Here is a 17,746-nt window from a genome sequence, read left to right as displayed (position 1 = left end):
TTATTTTCAATATGTCAATAAAAACACTCAAATATTCAAGATAATTAATTTTTATTTTCCTATAAAAAACCAGCCTCCAAAGAAGTCATGAAAATAGGCATAAGTTACCAGACTACTACCTTAATGTCCTTGAAGAGTTCCGAATATTTTTCGAAAATATTCTTAGAGATAAAAATTCAAACTCATTTTTTGTATGAAAATATGATTTAATTCTTCAAAATAATCTCCACCTATAGTAATATAACTGTTGTAACAGTTCTCCAACATTTTGATAACCATTCGATAGTATGAAACATTGAGGTTTTCAATATAGACATCAACCTTAACCTCCACATTACAGTGAAATTTGATTCCCACGAACCCGTTTCCACCGTATCAGAACAGACCCGGATTTATCCAGCCGATCTAACCCTGTCTGGATCGATAAAACAAGAAATCGAAATTATTTTCCAGGCAGCAATTTTTTTAGTCTAAAATAGAGGATATAATATCTGGAGGGTTGCATTCGACAAACTCTGTTAATGATGTGATCTGAGCTGTCAATGCTGTTAACTTCACTTTAAACTAATCCAACCTGAGTATATCGGTAATATAAATCTCGGAGGTTTCTGCATATTTTTCGACAATATTTTTAGAGATAAAAAATTTAGACATATTTTTTGTATGAAATTACGATTTTAGTCTTCGAAATAATCACCATCTGAAGTAATATAATTGTAGTACCGTTGCTCCAACATTTCCATAACCGTTCGATAGTATGAAACGTAGGGGTTTTCAATATAGACATCCATCTTAACCTCCACATTACAGTGAAATTCGATTCCAACGAACCCGTTTCTACGGTAATATCGCGAATATTTGCAATGCATTTTTGGCATTACTACCTCCTGTGGTCTTGCAGAATGGAGTGCATCACTTGTGCCGTGCTGTACTCTAGCTGTGCTATTCCATTATTCTAAGGCAAGTAAAGAGATTTTTTATTTGTGGTGTGATCGCTTGTTCAGGACAAGATCTGTTTGGCTCATATTTGCATATACAGTAGAGGCTCGCTAATCCGGATCAATTAAAACCGGCCCCTATCCGGAATATAAGGAAATCCGGATTACCAAAGACATATTAGAACTATGTATTATGAAAAAATATTTATAAATTTCTGTTTGTTTATTATAACAAATAATACACATGTTCCAAAAAAACAAAAAAAAACTTAAACCAATAAAGCATAAAAGCGAATGTAGTGAATAATAAACATGTGATCCGGATTAGAGAATGTCGGTCCGGATTACAAGAGACACAATAGAAATTTTGAGTTTTTTAACCCTGTCCGGATTACAGTGGAATCCGGATTAGGCCATGTCCGGATTAGCGGGCCTCTACTGTATTTTCAAAAAAGTTGTCCAAGGTGGAACACAGGGCTTCTACTTTGGCTCATGCGCTTTAGCAATTGATACAAAAATGTTCCTTTTCATATTAGTTTATTTTCGGTTCAGAAATCTTTTTTGTAAACTTGTATTTTTACTGACCTATTTGATATCTGAGTATATAATAATTATTTATATCTACGTATATGCATATATTTATCTAACTGCTTGTGCTATGTACATGCACATCTCACGTGCACGAGCAGAGGCAGGAGTTGTAAGGTGGCTCCGGTGAAACTTTCACCAATCAATTTACACCAAACGTTAAATTGTCGGCCATTAATCATTAGATGTTGCGTTGAAGACAGGAAAAGTCTTATAACTTGTATACATTTGTATATGTGTATAGATATATGTATGTTTGCACATATGTATGTATGCACATATGTATGTATGCACTTACGTATGTATGTATGTACTAATTTGTTGGCTTGTTGCAACCAGCAGCCTACAAATGGGCATTTGCTGCAACACTTTTCATTAATTTTCTTGAACTTAATTGAACGCGTTCAGCATCAATTGCAAAATTTAAGGTGTGGCTGGGGCTGTGAATGCATGGAGTGCTTTTTCTGCGTTTGTCGGGAATGTCTCGTGCCAATTGGGTTGCGATGAGAAAATGATTGCTTACATAAAAGTAATGGAGAATTAATTGTTCTGTAGAATAGGAAAGTGCGAAAGACGCAATGAGAAATTCCGGTTCATGGATTAACCGCATAGGCAAGTTTTTTGTAGATTTCTCAGCAGGAAGTTAAATTATTAAGCACGTATTTGGCGCAATAAAAAAATTCTAAAAAAATCATGCATATATAACAACATATACAGCTATATATACATATGTATATGATTGTTCCTTACTTGAAAAAAGTACTTTTGCTAAAAGCAATCTCTTACTACTAAAACAAGCTAGTGGCCAACAAGCGATATGGCAAATATGCATACATACATATAATATATGATATATACATACGGTATGTACCCCCACAGATATTTTTCTTGAATAAATATGTATGTATATATCATGTGGCATCTGTATATTAGCTTTCTTTCGTTCGCCATGCACATATCGATACATAACTTTGCCATTGTTGTTTTTCCCAGTCTGTGTCCATTAATTGAAAGCAATTATGGAAAGATGCCAATAGACAACTACAACCTAAAACTACAATACCATACTGCTCGTCTATAATCTACTTATAAGTAGTATGCTGACATATTTTATCGATATGGCGAAGTTGTTGTATTTAAAGCAATTTACAATTGAATTTATCATAAATAAATATTTCTATTTCCATAAAATCTTGATAAAAATAATACGAGTAATATACTGATAAGAAAACTAGCTTTAACTAACCGGGGTAAGGAATCAATATAAAGGGTGATCAATTTCGAGGTTCCATACTTAAAAGAAAACGCGTAAAACTTCAAATTTAATGGGGAACGTTTATTATCATTCGATAGAACATTCTTTGACTTTTATATTTTGAAGATCTTTCTTTCAAATGTTGGTCGCGGCTACGTCTCAGATGGTCCATACGTTGAGTCAAATTTTCAATGACTCAGTCCAGTATTTCGACTGGTAACTGGCGAATGACATGCCTGATGTATTGCGCCAAGGCCTGAATCGAAGCGAGATTGTCCGCATAGACTTTAGACTTTACATATCCCTACAGAAAGAAGTCTAACGGTGTGATATCACATGATTTGGTGGACAGCGACCGTTCGAAAGTGAAATTATTTGCTCACCGAAGTGTTCCCTCAATAAATCAATTGATTGAAGCGTTGTGTGTAAAGTGGCGCCATCTTGTTGGAAGCGAAGGTCGCCGAGATCAGGAGCTTCAATTTCCGTTCTCTCAGGCATCATTTTTCAAGAAATATGGACCACATCAAACCGTTGTTCTTTCTGGATGAAATGGCATCTCTTGAATCTTTTCAGGTTGCTTTTCGTCCCAAATACGGCAATTTTGCTTGTTTACATACCGATTCTGCCAGAAATGGGTCTCATCGCTGAACAAAATTTCACTCCAAAACGTCGGAACTTCTTGGAATTTTTGAAGAGCCCATAGAACGAAGCGATGTCGCTGGGAAGTTCGAGCAGCTTCAGTTCTTCTACAAGAGCTCGACGAAGCAGTCAATACGTCAGTCCGAGTTGCTGCGACCGGCACCGAATGGACTCTTCACGGTCTTCGTGTACACTGTTAACTACGGCTGCTAAATTTTGTTCATTGCGTGCTGGACGTGGCCTATTCGGTCGAATATTATCAAATAATGAACAAAAACAATACGACAGCTGGACACTACTCACGCGTGATTTCTCAAAGTATGGCTATTGCAAAAAGTACATCTACTTGGTTCACTCGTTATATGGGTCCATCCTGAAGAATGTTGTGGATATAATGCTACACAATAGCAGATTTATCAAGGCTGAAGATTGGGACGTACTTCGGACGCACTCGTTTTCTCACTATATACATATATGTAGGATTTAAAGTAAAATAAGTACATATTTAGCTAGACTCATAGCATTTGATTCAACCTCTGAAATGGAGGAAGGGATCGTCACTCCTATGAAATTTCTCATATTTATACTTGAGGCATATAAAGGTGCCCGCCTTTATTCGAAAGAATATAGACCCATAAGTCTAACCTAATGCCTTCTGAAGACACTTAAAAAGATTCTATAAGCCTACATTAGGAACAAGATTCCATCGGCTAACTCATAGAAAGCTCAACAAGCCTATACGAATGATAGATCTAAGACTGTCCTTCACTCGTTAACCATAAATATAGAATATGTCATGGACGTATTCCTTGACATAAACGAAGAATTTAATAATGTCTCCAAAGGCGCAATTATTAATAGTCTGGAAGCAGATGAATTAGAATCCGCCAAGATGGGACGGTTATGATTTTCTTCTCAAGTAGGTATAAGATCTCGTCATGAAAAACCCTGAGGATCAACGAGATAGAGTTAACTATTAAGAATCATACTTTTGGACATCTACAGCAGATTTGTGATAGTTTCAAGGGAATTAACTAATAATAGCAGTTTCATCTGGTTTCACAAAGAACAGTCTAAGTCCTAAGTCCTAATTTAATAGTCTGGAAGCAGATGGATTAGAATCCGCCAAGATGCAACGGTTATGATTTTCTTCTCAAGTAGATATAAGATTTCGTCCTGAAAAACCTTGAGGATCAACGAGATAGATTTAACTATTAAGAATCATACTTTTGAACATCTTCAGCAGATTTGTGATAGTTTCAAGGAAATTTACTAATAATAGCAGTTTCATCTGGTTTCACAAAGAACAGTCTAAGTCCTAAGTCTTAAATTGTAGAATGAGGTCAGGTTTCAGCTTGAGAATAATATATTTCTCTACTTCTCTAAAAAAAGAGTTGAAGTAAAATGTTGTTTCAATCAAACAAATGGCCTACTATATACATACATTCCTCAAACATTAAATTTATTAATGAAATTATGCTGCTCTTATCGCTGGATTATGTTTTACTGATATTTTTATGAGCGCACTCATACGAATGTGCTTGAAAACATATAAACCAAAGTGATAAAAGAAGTGGTGATGTCATACGATATAAACAAACAATAACTAACTCGCGAATGACTTCTGTTAATGATTAAATTTCTATGGTTGAAATATAGAAATATATCAAAATTTTATCGTATAACAGAAATAGAAAGATAACAATAGAAATTCTAATATTTTGTATATAAATAAAAATGAATTGCTGTTCGTTAGTCTCGCTAAAACTCGAGAACGGCTGAACTGATTTGGCTAATTTTAGTCTTGGAGTATTCATGGAAGTCCATGGAAGGTTTAAACGATCAGAAAATATGGGGAAATTTCGATGAAAATCTAAAACCAGTTCGATATTTTTGGAATAATCTTCAACAGGTTCAATAGGTTATTCCAAGTGCAGAAGCCTTTGAGCTAAAACAGTTTTAACTCTTAAAAATTCAATCACGCGCCTTCCACCTCTAAGTATCACCCATTATATGGATCCTATGCCGAAGCATGTTGTCGAAGTAATATTACACACTAGCACACTTATCAAGGTTGAACATTGGGAGGTACTTCGGACGACTCGTTTTCTCATCATACGTAAAATAGTTTTCTTTTCTTTCTTGTTATTTTATTTTTCGTTTCTGATGGGTTTCAACGTACTATGATTTTTTTTTTGCTTTCATAAATTATCCACCGTGGTCTAATAGTTTATTATTTTTTTAAAGCGCTTTCAAGCACTGAAAATGAATGTGAAGTACATACATACTTATATACATACATGTATATAGTATGTATGATATATAGATATTATAATATCAATATTATACTGCTTGAATGAATTGACGGTCGTTGCGAACACCTGAGTGTGCTTATCAGAAACACTATCAGCAACACGTCATATTGTAGTAAAAGTATCTAGTCATACCCTTGAATTGCTAAACAAAACTAAAAATAGAAACAATCAAACAGTTTTAGAGCTGAAGTAATTACAAAACTGTCGACTAAATGAAAAATATGTTTGTATATATTACTCATATGTCATAAAGGTAGACACATGGTTTTCAGAAGAAATAAGACGCATATAACTTAAGGGAGAATAGGTTTCCTCGGGTAAAAAACGCCTTTTTTCAAAAACTATGAAGATCAGTTGAGTAGTTCTCGAGAAATCTTGTCAACCGACTTCAAAAACACAGTTTCGAGAAAAGCGCGTTTAAAGACGACACACTAGTCTAAGTGTCTAAGCCTCGAGCGCACTAGTTCTCAAGGGTGTATCTCCGAAACTATTACTCGGATCAACTTGAAAACTTGGGACAATGTTCTAGAGGTGTTGTAGAATTTAAAAATGCAATAAAAAAAATCGATTTTTCGAAACCCGTAAACCCATGTAAACCCTTAATCGTATTTAAATTGATTTCGGTCAAAAAACCGTCGCAATTAGCTCGATTAAAATCAAGCCGAGAGGCCCAATTTTACACTACTGTATTCAGCAATTGGACCGTATGTTAGCAATATCGTGCCTAGTGTTCTCTTTCAAGACAGCAATCGGCTCGGGTTTTACTGAGTAGACAAGCGACTTTACATGACCTCACAAAGAGTCAAGCGGTTTCAAATAGCACGATCTTGAAGGCTGCACCGCAGACCCACAACGCCAGATAATGCGTTCACCAAAAGTCTTCTTCAATAAATTGATTGTTTCGTTGGCTAAAGCGTGGTTTTGTTGGAACCAAAGGTCGTCCACATCACGTTCCTCTAATTCAGGCACTGGAAAGTTATTTATTCATGTCTCTATAACGTTCCGCATTGACAGTAACATTATGGCCGACTTCAGTTTTTGAAGAAATGATTTCCTTTTCTCATAAATCACACTCAACAGTGACTTTTTGAGGACGTAGCAGCGTCTCAACTCTGATTTGTGGATTATCATCACTCTAAATAAGACAATTTTGTTTATTAATATACCTAATCAATCGAAATGAGCTGCATAGCTGAACAAAATTTTCGTATGAAAACCTCGGGCGGTGCCCATCTCGTCTTGAGTTCATTTGCTTTGAATTTTTTGAGCCCGCAAACCAATATTCTTCCTCAAACGCTAACCCTAAGAGCGATTTCTTTTTCACAACCTCCAAACCGTTTACCGAATGGCATCTTAAGGGCCCGATAGCTATGAATGACAATATCGTTTCTGTTGAACTTTCAACCAGTGGTAGCGAATTCGGTTCTACAAAGATTGATTCGTGTTTTTAGTTTATGGTAGGGTACGTAGAATAAAACTGCTGAAAGTCCGACAAAGTCTGGTTAGCTAACCACCGTTTAGATAACTAATTGTAATCTTTTTTATGAAAAATATTACACGAAAACATAAAAATTTTTACTACAGCTGATTTCTGTTTACAATTTATTTGCACAGCTGTCATTTTTTATTCGTTCACTTTTGACAGATATTAACTGACGGATTTGCGCTAACCGCTGATTACGATACACATATTCAAGTCTACCTTTTTGAGATACAAATGTATTCAAGCAGACTTTGAGTAACGCGAAAACGCACGAAATTCACTTTCGTTTATTTTCGCGTGTGTTAAAATTAATTTTCGCATAAACTGAGTGATCCTCAGCTACAAAACATATTTTATATACACATGTACATATGTATGTACATATATATGTAGTACCACATTCATGTATACATATATGTCTATACATTTGTTTACTTTATTTTATTTTTATAATTCTGTTTCTGTTTCTGTTGTTTCTGTTTTTGTTTCTGCTGTCACTTTGCCATTGTTGATTTTAATAAATATATAGTAAATGTTTTTCATAAAGACCAGTTTGTGCAAGTATGTTTGTATGTATGTCGGTGCGCTTTGCCGGTTTGTTTATGCCATTGAGTGCCGACTCTTTGTTGTTGTACGCTTATGTCATCCGCGAAATTAGTCAATTAAACTCACTTTCCGACACTCAGCATTCAAGTCTCTGATAAATCGGTATTTCTCTAATAAACATTGTGAGGTCGTACATACATACAAGTATACATACATATATGTAAATACGTACATATGTATTTAAGTACAAATATATGAAGTAACCTGAACAGTGTGCATTAAGTTTGCCATGAAGCTTGTAACACTCAACTTTGGAGATCATATAAGGTATTTCTAATCAAAGTTCAAGTTATTTTTTTTAATATATTTATGATGAACTTTAATGAACCAAATATGTATGTACCATTTTGGTCACCCACTTTCTGCTATTTTTCCGCTAGAAACATTATTCCATCAGTGTAAAATTTTTCTGGTTTCTCGGCGAAAAACTGCGACAAGTAATTTTCAAAGGCATCTCTAGAAGCCAACTTTAATCCATTAAGCGAGTTCTGCATTCACCACAACAAATAGTAGTCCGATGGTGCAAGATCAGGGCTATATGGTGGATGCATTAAAAAATTCCCAACCAAGCTCTCCTAATTTTTGCCGAGTCATCAAAGTGGTGTGTAGTCCAGCGTTGTCCTGATGGAAGACGAAGCCCTTTCTGTTGATCAGTTCTGAGCGTTTCTTTCGATTGCTTGCTTCAATCTCATCAGTTGTTGATAGTAAAATGTAGAATCAACCAGGCTGGAGCAGCTCATAGTGTATAATTCCTTTCCAATCCCACCAAACACTCAGCATAACCTTTCGAGGCGTCAATCCTGGCTTCGCGACCATTTGTTGAACTTCACCACGCTTGGACCATGATCTTTTTCGCATATTATAGTCGTATTTGATCCACTTTTCGTCTCCTGTTACCATTCGTTTCAGAAATGGTTCGATTTCATTTCGTTTCAGCAAAGAATCGCACATATTAATTCAGTCCATTAAATTTTTCTAACACAATTCGTGTGGTACCCAAGCATCGAGCTTCTTTTTGTAGCCAGTTTTTTTAAATGGTTCAAACCCGTTTGATGATGAATGTTAAGGTCCTTAGCGAAGTCATGGCTGCTTATGTGACGGTCCTGGTTAATCTTTTCCATAATTTCATCGACTTTATCAACGATAGGTCGACCAGAGCGAGGTGCATCTTTCACATCGAAATTTCTAGAACGGAAGCGAGCGAACCATTGTTGTGTTACACGAACTGATACAGCATCGTCTCCGTAAGCTTCACAAATTTTCACACAAAATACGAAAAGACTTTTTCGACTACCCTATTTTACAAATATTATAACGAGCTCACTTCGTATTGTGAGCTGGCATTGAAAACTTGAATTTAAATAAGATATTTATATTAATATAAAGACACTCACCGGCAGTTGTATTTCAGTTATAAGAGTTTATGACATCATATAGCGGCAACACGTCACCATAAGCTTGAAAGTTGACTGTAGAAACCGGCTTTCGGCCAAGAACGTCAGCAGCGTGAGCCGGCGCTTGAACGAAAAAAATTATATACATACTTTTTAGATACTATACAGCTGGCTAGAAGAGTACACACATAGCAACATAATATGTTGCTAAACACACGAGTATTAACGAGGCTTAATGTCGTGGCTTTTGCTTTTCTATTTATTCTAGCGGCATATTATTTGAATTTACTTCTTCAGCACATTCTGACTTAGTTTCATAGTTATTTTTACATTTTTGGCTTTACTAAGTATATTTTTTTATATACCACTAAGTAAATATATATTTTATATACTTGTAAATTCATATATACATATTTAGTATAAGTACATATATTAATCAATACTCAATGTATTACTTTTTTGTTTTTTACAAGCGTCTTCTTTGTTCTTTTACAGTTGACACATACTCGGATTTCGTCTACAACAAAAACTACTTTATTTTAACGAGTGAGTAATTAAGTCAAACTTTTTTTTAATCAAATAAAAATTAAACTTGCCATTTACAGACATACAAGTGTACATATGTATGTTTACTATTATATAAATTTCAGTTTTGATCGAAATTGTTCGTGACCTACACCTTGCCACGCAATTTCAAAACGACAAGTGCTAATTAATTGATGGCATAATTTGCATGTTGTTGTTATTTTTAGATTTTTGAGAGCAATTATTATTTTCGATCGAATTGCTAGGTGCTCTCAAGTGCAAATTTTTTGAAGAGATGCTTCATTCGGCAGTCTCTGTCGAGAGTAATTTTATGAACTTCGATAGCCTGAATAATCATGAATTTAGATACGGTTATATGGCTAAGCGCAAGCGAAGTCCATTGGTCCAGTGCTAGAACGCAAGATGCCAATGCAGATTCAACTCGGTCCCATTCCGATGTGAGCGGTGTCTCTTCTGACTAGCTCGTCGGCTTTTCAGTTGCCAGCGATTTCTCTCTTTCCATGCACCTAACGAGTATGATGATTAAGTAGCTTGATGCTATTTCTAATGAAAACAGACACTCTGGCATTGCTCCCATAGCTAGTGAGCTCAGCGTCAGTACTGCCGCTCTGCTGCTCACCTTTTTGATAGTGGATGCACTTCGCAGCCAAATGTCTACCGTCAGCTTAAAAGCAGCCACTTCTGCCTGAAAAACACTACAGTGGTCCGGTAACATAAAGCTTAGATTGACGGAGAGGTCTTTAAAGAAAATTCCAACCCCAACCTTCTAACCTAGCTAGCCTAGCTTCTAACTATCCGTGGAAAAGCTCACTGCGCCTCTTCTCCAGCGACTTTTTCCCATCCACATATTCTTCGACAGTATGTGAGCAGAGGAAAAGCCGCCATGAGTAGCTTCTACAACGCAGCGATCCAAGTTTTAAGGAATGCAGTTGAAGAAGGAGAGTATATCTCGTCGTACACTTGTTCGGACCCAAAGAAGACGACGACATGGGTTTCGGTCTCTTCGACTAAACAACTCAACACTAATGTCCACGGGTATTATGTGTGTTGCTATTGTTGGTGCAGTCCGCAGGCCTATGGAGATGCCTATGAAAGCCGCTGTTTTTATACGTTCAAGCTGTAGCAAGAGTAACCTTTTCGGGCGCCCTCCACCGAACGAATACACCATAGAACATCATTACCTTGACTACGATTTCGTAGAGCTAGAGAGTCGATTTTTTCCCTATAGCTCTTCTATAGCAATATAAGGAAACAGATGCCAACCTTGCTCCTCCCTTCAATATTTGGCCTTCATGAAAGCTTTCTATCAAGGAAAAGCCCTAGGTATTTCACCTTATAAACAGGTTGAAGATGGAATTCCCCGAATGTGGGGTGAGAAACCTCATAGATTTTATACCTCCTGATAAATAAAACCATTTTGAAATCATTCTATATATACATATATGTATATATTTAGTCCATTCTGAAATGTGCGTGAAGTTCATGTACGTATATTTTCAAATATTTCCGTTTGAACGGAGAGACTAATGAACAGATATACTACTATGAGAAAAAAAGGAAGACTTTGATTATTATTTAATCTTCAACATCTAAGTAATCCTCCTTGGCCTTATTACACTTGTAACAATCGTTTTTTTCCAATCCTCGAAACAGTTGATAAATACAATTTCCGGAATAGCCTTCAATTCACAGAGGGATTCACTTTTAATGTCTTCAATTGACTCAAAGCGGTTTCCCGGACTGGTCGTTTGAGTTGGCTGAATAGCCAGAAGTCACAGCGAGTTAAATCAGGCAAAGACGGTGTTGTGGGTGAAAATTTGGCGAAAAACTCACGAAGAATGAATCCAGTATGCGACGCTGCATTATCGTCGTACAAAAGCCAGCAATTGTTAGCCCATAATTCCGACCTTCCGTAAAGCTTCGCGCAAACGACGCATAAGACTCAAATAGTATTTCTTGATTACAGTTTGGCCGGCCGTAAGGAATTCGGAGTACACTACACCTCGATAATCAAAGAAAACTGTCAACATAATCTTGATTTTTGAACTGTTTAGATGTGTTTTTTCGGCTTCGGCTCACCTTTGCCACGATATTCAGCTGATTTATTGTCTGTTTCCGCGTCGTAGGACTCATCTCCAGTAATAATAAGTTTTATAATATCCTGGTAGTTGGAAAGTAATGTTTCACAGACGTTAGCGCGACGCTGTTTTCGAAAAAATAGTGATTTTGGAACCAATCATGCTTTCACTTTTCAAAATGGTTTTCACTGATCCCTCCGATATTCTAACGTTGCCAGTAAGATCTCCGGCTGTTAATCACCGATTGTCAAGCACCAAATCCTTTATTTTATTGACGTGTTGTTCAGCAGTTGATATTGATGTCCGTCTTGGACGTGGTTCGTGGCCAACGCGTTCTCGATCCTCTTTGAATAATTTGTTCCAATCAAAAACACTTGCTCGTGACAAATAATTATCACCGAAAGCCGTTTCCAACATTCTGAAAGTAAAATTAAATAGTCTTACTATTTCTTGGCCATAGTAGTATTTATTAAAATATACTTTGTATCCATGCACCTGGAAATTTCGTGCAGAAAATAGCCTAAAATAGAAATAGCTTCTGACTAAAATTTGACTTCAACTCACAACAAAGTTGTACTCCCAAGTAATTGCTATTGTGTACTCGAAATTCAGCACGAACGGTAAAAAATTATCTGCCGCCATAAATCGTGGAAAAAGTTATGACTTACATGTTTATAACATTTTTAAAGTTCAATCGCGCGTTTTATGTGTGAATGTGTCTTTAATTGCTGATTCAGTGTTTTTTTACTGACTTTAACCCCACATTGGCGACTGCCATGGCGCCAAATCAGCTACAAAATGTTGCCAAACAAGAGTGTGAGTAGTTTTCTATGCACTTGAGTATACGTGTGGTGTTCCTTGGTCTACGCATGCGCACCACTAAATGGAGCTCGTAAATTAGACGACGCGTACAATTGTAAAAACAATTTCACACACATTTTCTCGTTTGAAATTGGCACACAGATGATGACGACTTGGAGTGACGTGATGACTATGATTCAGTTTGGGGTGGAATGATTACCTCATTGCTGCTCGCTCCTCACACGCTCACAACACATAACAGCACCTAGTATTTGTCTGAAACAAAGTTGCCGCAGCACTCGCAGACAGCAAATTATAAAGTGTGTTTTGTTAGATCCTGTTTATGGATACGTTGACTTAACGGTACCCGATTGTCGTGCCGATATAGAAACGGAAAATGTAATTATTTGGTCAGGAAATTTTGCAAATTGACAGTCAAATTGCCGTCTGGCGCCAAGCAAGGCGAGTGGGCCGTTGGAGAAGCTAACACAGTTGCAGCAGTTGCAGAAGAAGAAACTCTGGCCACATTGTAGACTCCAATTAAATTGTAAAACAATAAAAACGAACTACTTGCATACAATACGAGCCGTGATTTCGGTGCTATGTACTGTATGTAGCTACATATATACATATGTGACAATGTATGTATAGTATATATGTATGTATAGCACACACATTGCCATGTATTTATATACAAGGAAATGCTACTGCTTAAAAACGGAAAACAAAAAAATCATAGGAGACACGCGACGCTGATTTTTAAGCTGGGGACTTTATGGCACCACACGCACATCCAGGTCATGGCACAACATTGTAAGCACTTGTCATGCATAAGCGCTGGAAGTAAGTAACCCTTAGCAAATGAGTCGCGAGTTGACTCCCTGAACGCTCGGAACTGTCAACTGCCAAGAGCATTCTTTGCTTTTGCTTTGATTGATCCACAAAATGTAGTGACGGTCACTTAACACACAGGAAATGCAAGAGGATTGAACGATTTACTAATTGTATATCCAAATTGAATATGTAGCTACGAATTTGATTGGATCGTGCTTCAGTAATTTATAGAGTTAAAAATCCGACTTAACTATTAATCATAAATAGCTTGACTAGGTGTTCTTCATTGATATTTTGAGAGGTTGCTGATCGAATCCAATTAGATTATTGGTATTTCGGTCTTTATTTTCATTTGGGAGTGTCTTTTACGTGGCGAGTTCCAACCCTAGGAAGTGCTGCTTCGCCTTCTCACCTTTAAATGGATGTTTTTTTGGCTAGCTAGAGGATACTTGGCCTTAGATCGGAAGTCGAGAGCTGCTTAAGCCATATGTAAAATTATCGTTTCTGGCCACTCCCAATTGAAAGGCGCTCAGAGTACTTTCTTCACTTGCGTGAACTTCAACCGATAGCTCCATCCTACATAAAAGAGTACAGCTGGCTCCTGAATATGGCCTAACCAGAGCAGGCACTACCCTCCAATCACTCCGGAAAAGAGGGTACTCACCATATATACCTCTGGCTAAGTCTTCTTCTTTATTGACATATACAACGCTATAGAGGTTATAGCCGAGTTAACAACAGCGCGCCAGTCGTTTTTCCTTTTCGCTGTTCGGCGCCAATTGGAGATTCCAAGTGTAGCCAGTTCCTTCTCCACCTAGTTCCAACGCATTGGAGATCTTCCTCTTCCTTTGCATTCTCCGGCGGGTACTGCGTCGAATACTCTCAGATCTAGAGTGTTTTTATCCATTCGTACGAGATGACCTAGACGCTGTTTTTTAATTCGCTGAACTATGTCACCGTCGTCGTATGTATCGTACAGTCGTTCCATCGACTGCGGTATTCGTCGTTGCCAATACGTAAAGGACCATAAATCTTCCACAGAACCTTTCTCTTAAAAACTCGTAACGCCTACTCATCAGATGTTGTCATCGTCCCTGTCCCCGCACCACAAAGCAAGACGGGGAGTCACTCATTGTGACTTGTAGAATTCGGTCTTTGTTCATCGAGAGAGCACCTTACTTCTCAATTGCCTACTCAGTTCGAAGTAGCACCTCTTGGCAAGAGTTATTCTGCCTCTGGCTATGTACTTTTGGATATTTAATCTACAAATAAGCTATAAATATAGCTGAGACTCAGTGGAGTCGATTTTGACTTGTTCAACAAGCAGGCAACCGTGGTATGTAGAAAACTACGGATAAATTTTAGCATCATTTGCGTAGCATTCTCATCGCCCACTGCCATCAAAGTCTGCTGCCGATTAAAGAAGCTTCAGTAAGTCTTTTATCGATAATTAACTAAAAACTATGAAATATAATTTATATGGAGAGGCGACTTATATTTTAATTGGCCTCAACTTATCTAAAACCTCGCATCTTTCCTACAGTTTATCGATTTCACCTGCCAGGTTTCCCAATCACCAGCCATTCTTCTTATCTGCGGTCTAACAAAGAATGGTTTGTTTACTACAAGTACAATTATCATATATTTACTATATATACCTACTATATTTATCAGTAAACTTGCGTGAATTTTTTTCGAATAGAAGCTAGCTTTATCTATGTATAATATCAGTGTTTTTTCATAGACCAAAAATAGTACTATTTTTGCGATTCAAAGTTTATCGACGTATCGAAAAAGCACAGAAACTGCAAATTTAATGGGGATGTTTATTAACATTCGAAAGAACATTATTTGGCATTTACTTTTTGTAGATTACCTCTTTCAAATGTTGGCTGCGGTTTTGTCTCGGATGGTCCATCCGTTGTGTCCAATTTTCGATGACTGAAATCGTCTTGTTGAAACCAGATGTCGCTGAGATCACAAGCTTTAATTTCAGACAACAAATAGTCGGTTATCGTGGCCCGATAACGGTCGCCATTTACGGCTACGTTCTTATCGGTAATTTTTTGCTTGGGCAGGTCGAACAGCTTCAGTTCTTGCACAAGCTGTGTTGTGTACGCTTTCTATTTAGGATCTCTCTTACTGAGAGTCTTAATCCATACACTTTTACAACGTTTTGTTAAATTCGGCAATTCTCTTTCAGAAGGGGGCAACTCATAACAAACAAACTATGCACCAATGAGTTTTTAATGCAAGGTCAACCAACCACACCAACCATTTTTATTTTGTAATATTTCGATAAATAAGTGTTTCTACATATAGAAATAACTAATGCAATGAATAATGCTTGGCTTTGGCGCATACAAGTTCTTGGGGTGCCTACTGAAGGTGACACATTTAATTCAATTAAGTTAACTTACGAGTACTCACTTACACAACGTTAAGTGTGTGTTGAAGACATATGCATGGAGACATAGTAGTTTTAATTGGAAAATGGAGATGCCTCTAATTCTATTATTCATCAATTATCACTCAAACGTGGCGAACGCTTTGATATCGCTTTGCTGGGGTATGTATGGTATGGTATATTCGTATATCAAACGTTAACGGTAAAGATGGAGCAAAGCATTTCACTTCTTCTCCTATGAGTTTATAATGAATAAATTTATCATTACCCATTTTGTGTCGAGGAGGGTTACTGGAACATATAGATATTAGTCTTAAACATATTGCTCTAGTTTATATTTATATCTTTCCATCACTCTTGAGAAATGCAGACATTTAACTGAGAGATTTTATGAAATCATAGGGCTCGTCTTGTACAAAATACTACTACTTTTAACAGGCAAGAAAAAAAAAATGTTCTACTTTGTCATCGTAGATATTTGAAATGACCAGGTCCGGAGTATAAGGTAGAGACATAAAAACCTCTCAAGCAAACTTCTAGCGAGTCATTATCGATGTGTGGTCTGGCGTTGTCTTGATGGAACAGAATTCCTCCCCTAATTCACTGGGCTCACCGCTCCTGACGGATTGCTTCCTTCAGATGATCCAATTATTGACAGTACTCGTTCGAATTAAAAGTTTCGCTGAAGGCGAAATCTTAGTAGATGGTTTCAGGCTAATCCCACAAAACATTGTGATGAGCTCTGGATAAGCAATAAGCCTTCGAATATCTGATTCAACGAAAATACCTTCCTGCAACTTTGCCTTAGACTTGGAAACTTTAATACTAAGTTGAAGCAATATCCATTTGATGGAAGTGACTTTACATACATATAGCATATACCTTTTGGCCAAAGATAAATCGCAGGAGATCTAGTGATCTCTTTGCCCTCAGCAAGGCTAGCCTCTCATTAATGATGGGGCTCTTGACGGGCCACTGCCCTATTGCCATACACGCTGTAAGACTGGGAATTTTACCGGACGCCGCTTGCAGAAGCTGCTTGGAAGAAGATGCAGTAGAAACTAGCCAGCACTTCCTTCTTGACTGCCCTGCTTTTGGGAGATCAAGACTAAGGCACTTGGGGGCACATACTTTCAGACATCCCACCGATCTGGCGGGCATAGAAATTAAGCGTCTCCGCAAATTTGTATTGGATACTAAAAGGTTTGCCGATCTCTAAGTCCGAACACGGAAGTTCGATTTTCAATGGCTTCACAAAGGACTACTTCTAGTCCATGTGCGATCTCTCTGATCAGCCATCTAACTTAACCTAACCTAACCTACATATACCATACTTATTGCCAATCACAGTTGTATGTGACGCGTCGGTAGAAGAATTTTATGAGGAGTCAGGAAAGTTCCATGCAGCACATTCTTTTTGTCAATTTTAAGCTTTCTTTGAAGGCCAACACTTTTTAATCCAATAATTTGCGCGGTCTCTACTATCCCATATAGACAAAAGGAAAGTGTTTTGGTCTTTATACATCATTTAAATTCAAGGAACTAATTCCAAGTTCTTCTGGGTTTCCTCGTGGTTTACAGGAATGTAAGCATAGAAACCGCCATTGTGAAGCAGAATTAAAATTCGGAAGAAGACACCTTTCTGACACAGAAAAGACTTTATCCAGCCATCTCAACTCCATTTTTGGGAAGATTCAAGTTTCTTACCAAGTCATTTCGCTCACCCTTCGATATTGTTATCGGACTGTTGTCATCTTCTAATACAAAACTGGACTTTTCATCGGGGTCAGGTACAGCACCTGGTAGTGAACGAGGGCAAGACGAAATATCTTCTGTCATCAAACTAAAAGACGTCGCACTCG

At 37.3% G+C, this 17,746-nt stretch overlaps 1 protein-coding gene across 8 annotated transcripts in view; it reads left to right on the top strand.

The window, feature by feature from the left end:
- The window catches only part of LOC120780133 (protein 4.1 homolog), a 105,062-nt gene that overhangs the window by 58,233 nt on the left and 29,083 nt on the right, over positions 1–17,746 (top strand). For all 8 annotated transcript variants that reach the window (XM_040112417.1, XM_040112415.1, XM_040112414.1 and 5 more), the window contains one exon: positions 9,714–9,764. The gene's annotated coding sequence lies outside the window, so the exon portion shown is untranslated. The remainder of the gene's footprint in view (positions 1–9,713; positions 9,765–17,746) is intronic.

The sequence above is a fragment of the Bactrocera tryoni genome, unplaced genomic scaffold, assembly GCF_016617805.1.
Source record: "Bactrocera tryoni isolate S06 unplaced genomic scaffold, CSIRO_BtryS06_freeze2 scaffold_176, whole genome shotgun sequence".
Classification (NCBI taxonomy): domain Eukaryota; kingdom Metazoa; phylum Arthropoda; class Insecta; order Diptera; family Tephritidae; genus Bactrocera; species Bactrocera tryoni.
This window is presented reverse-complemented; position numbering and strand designations above follow the sequence as displayed.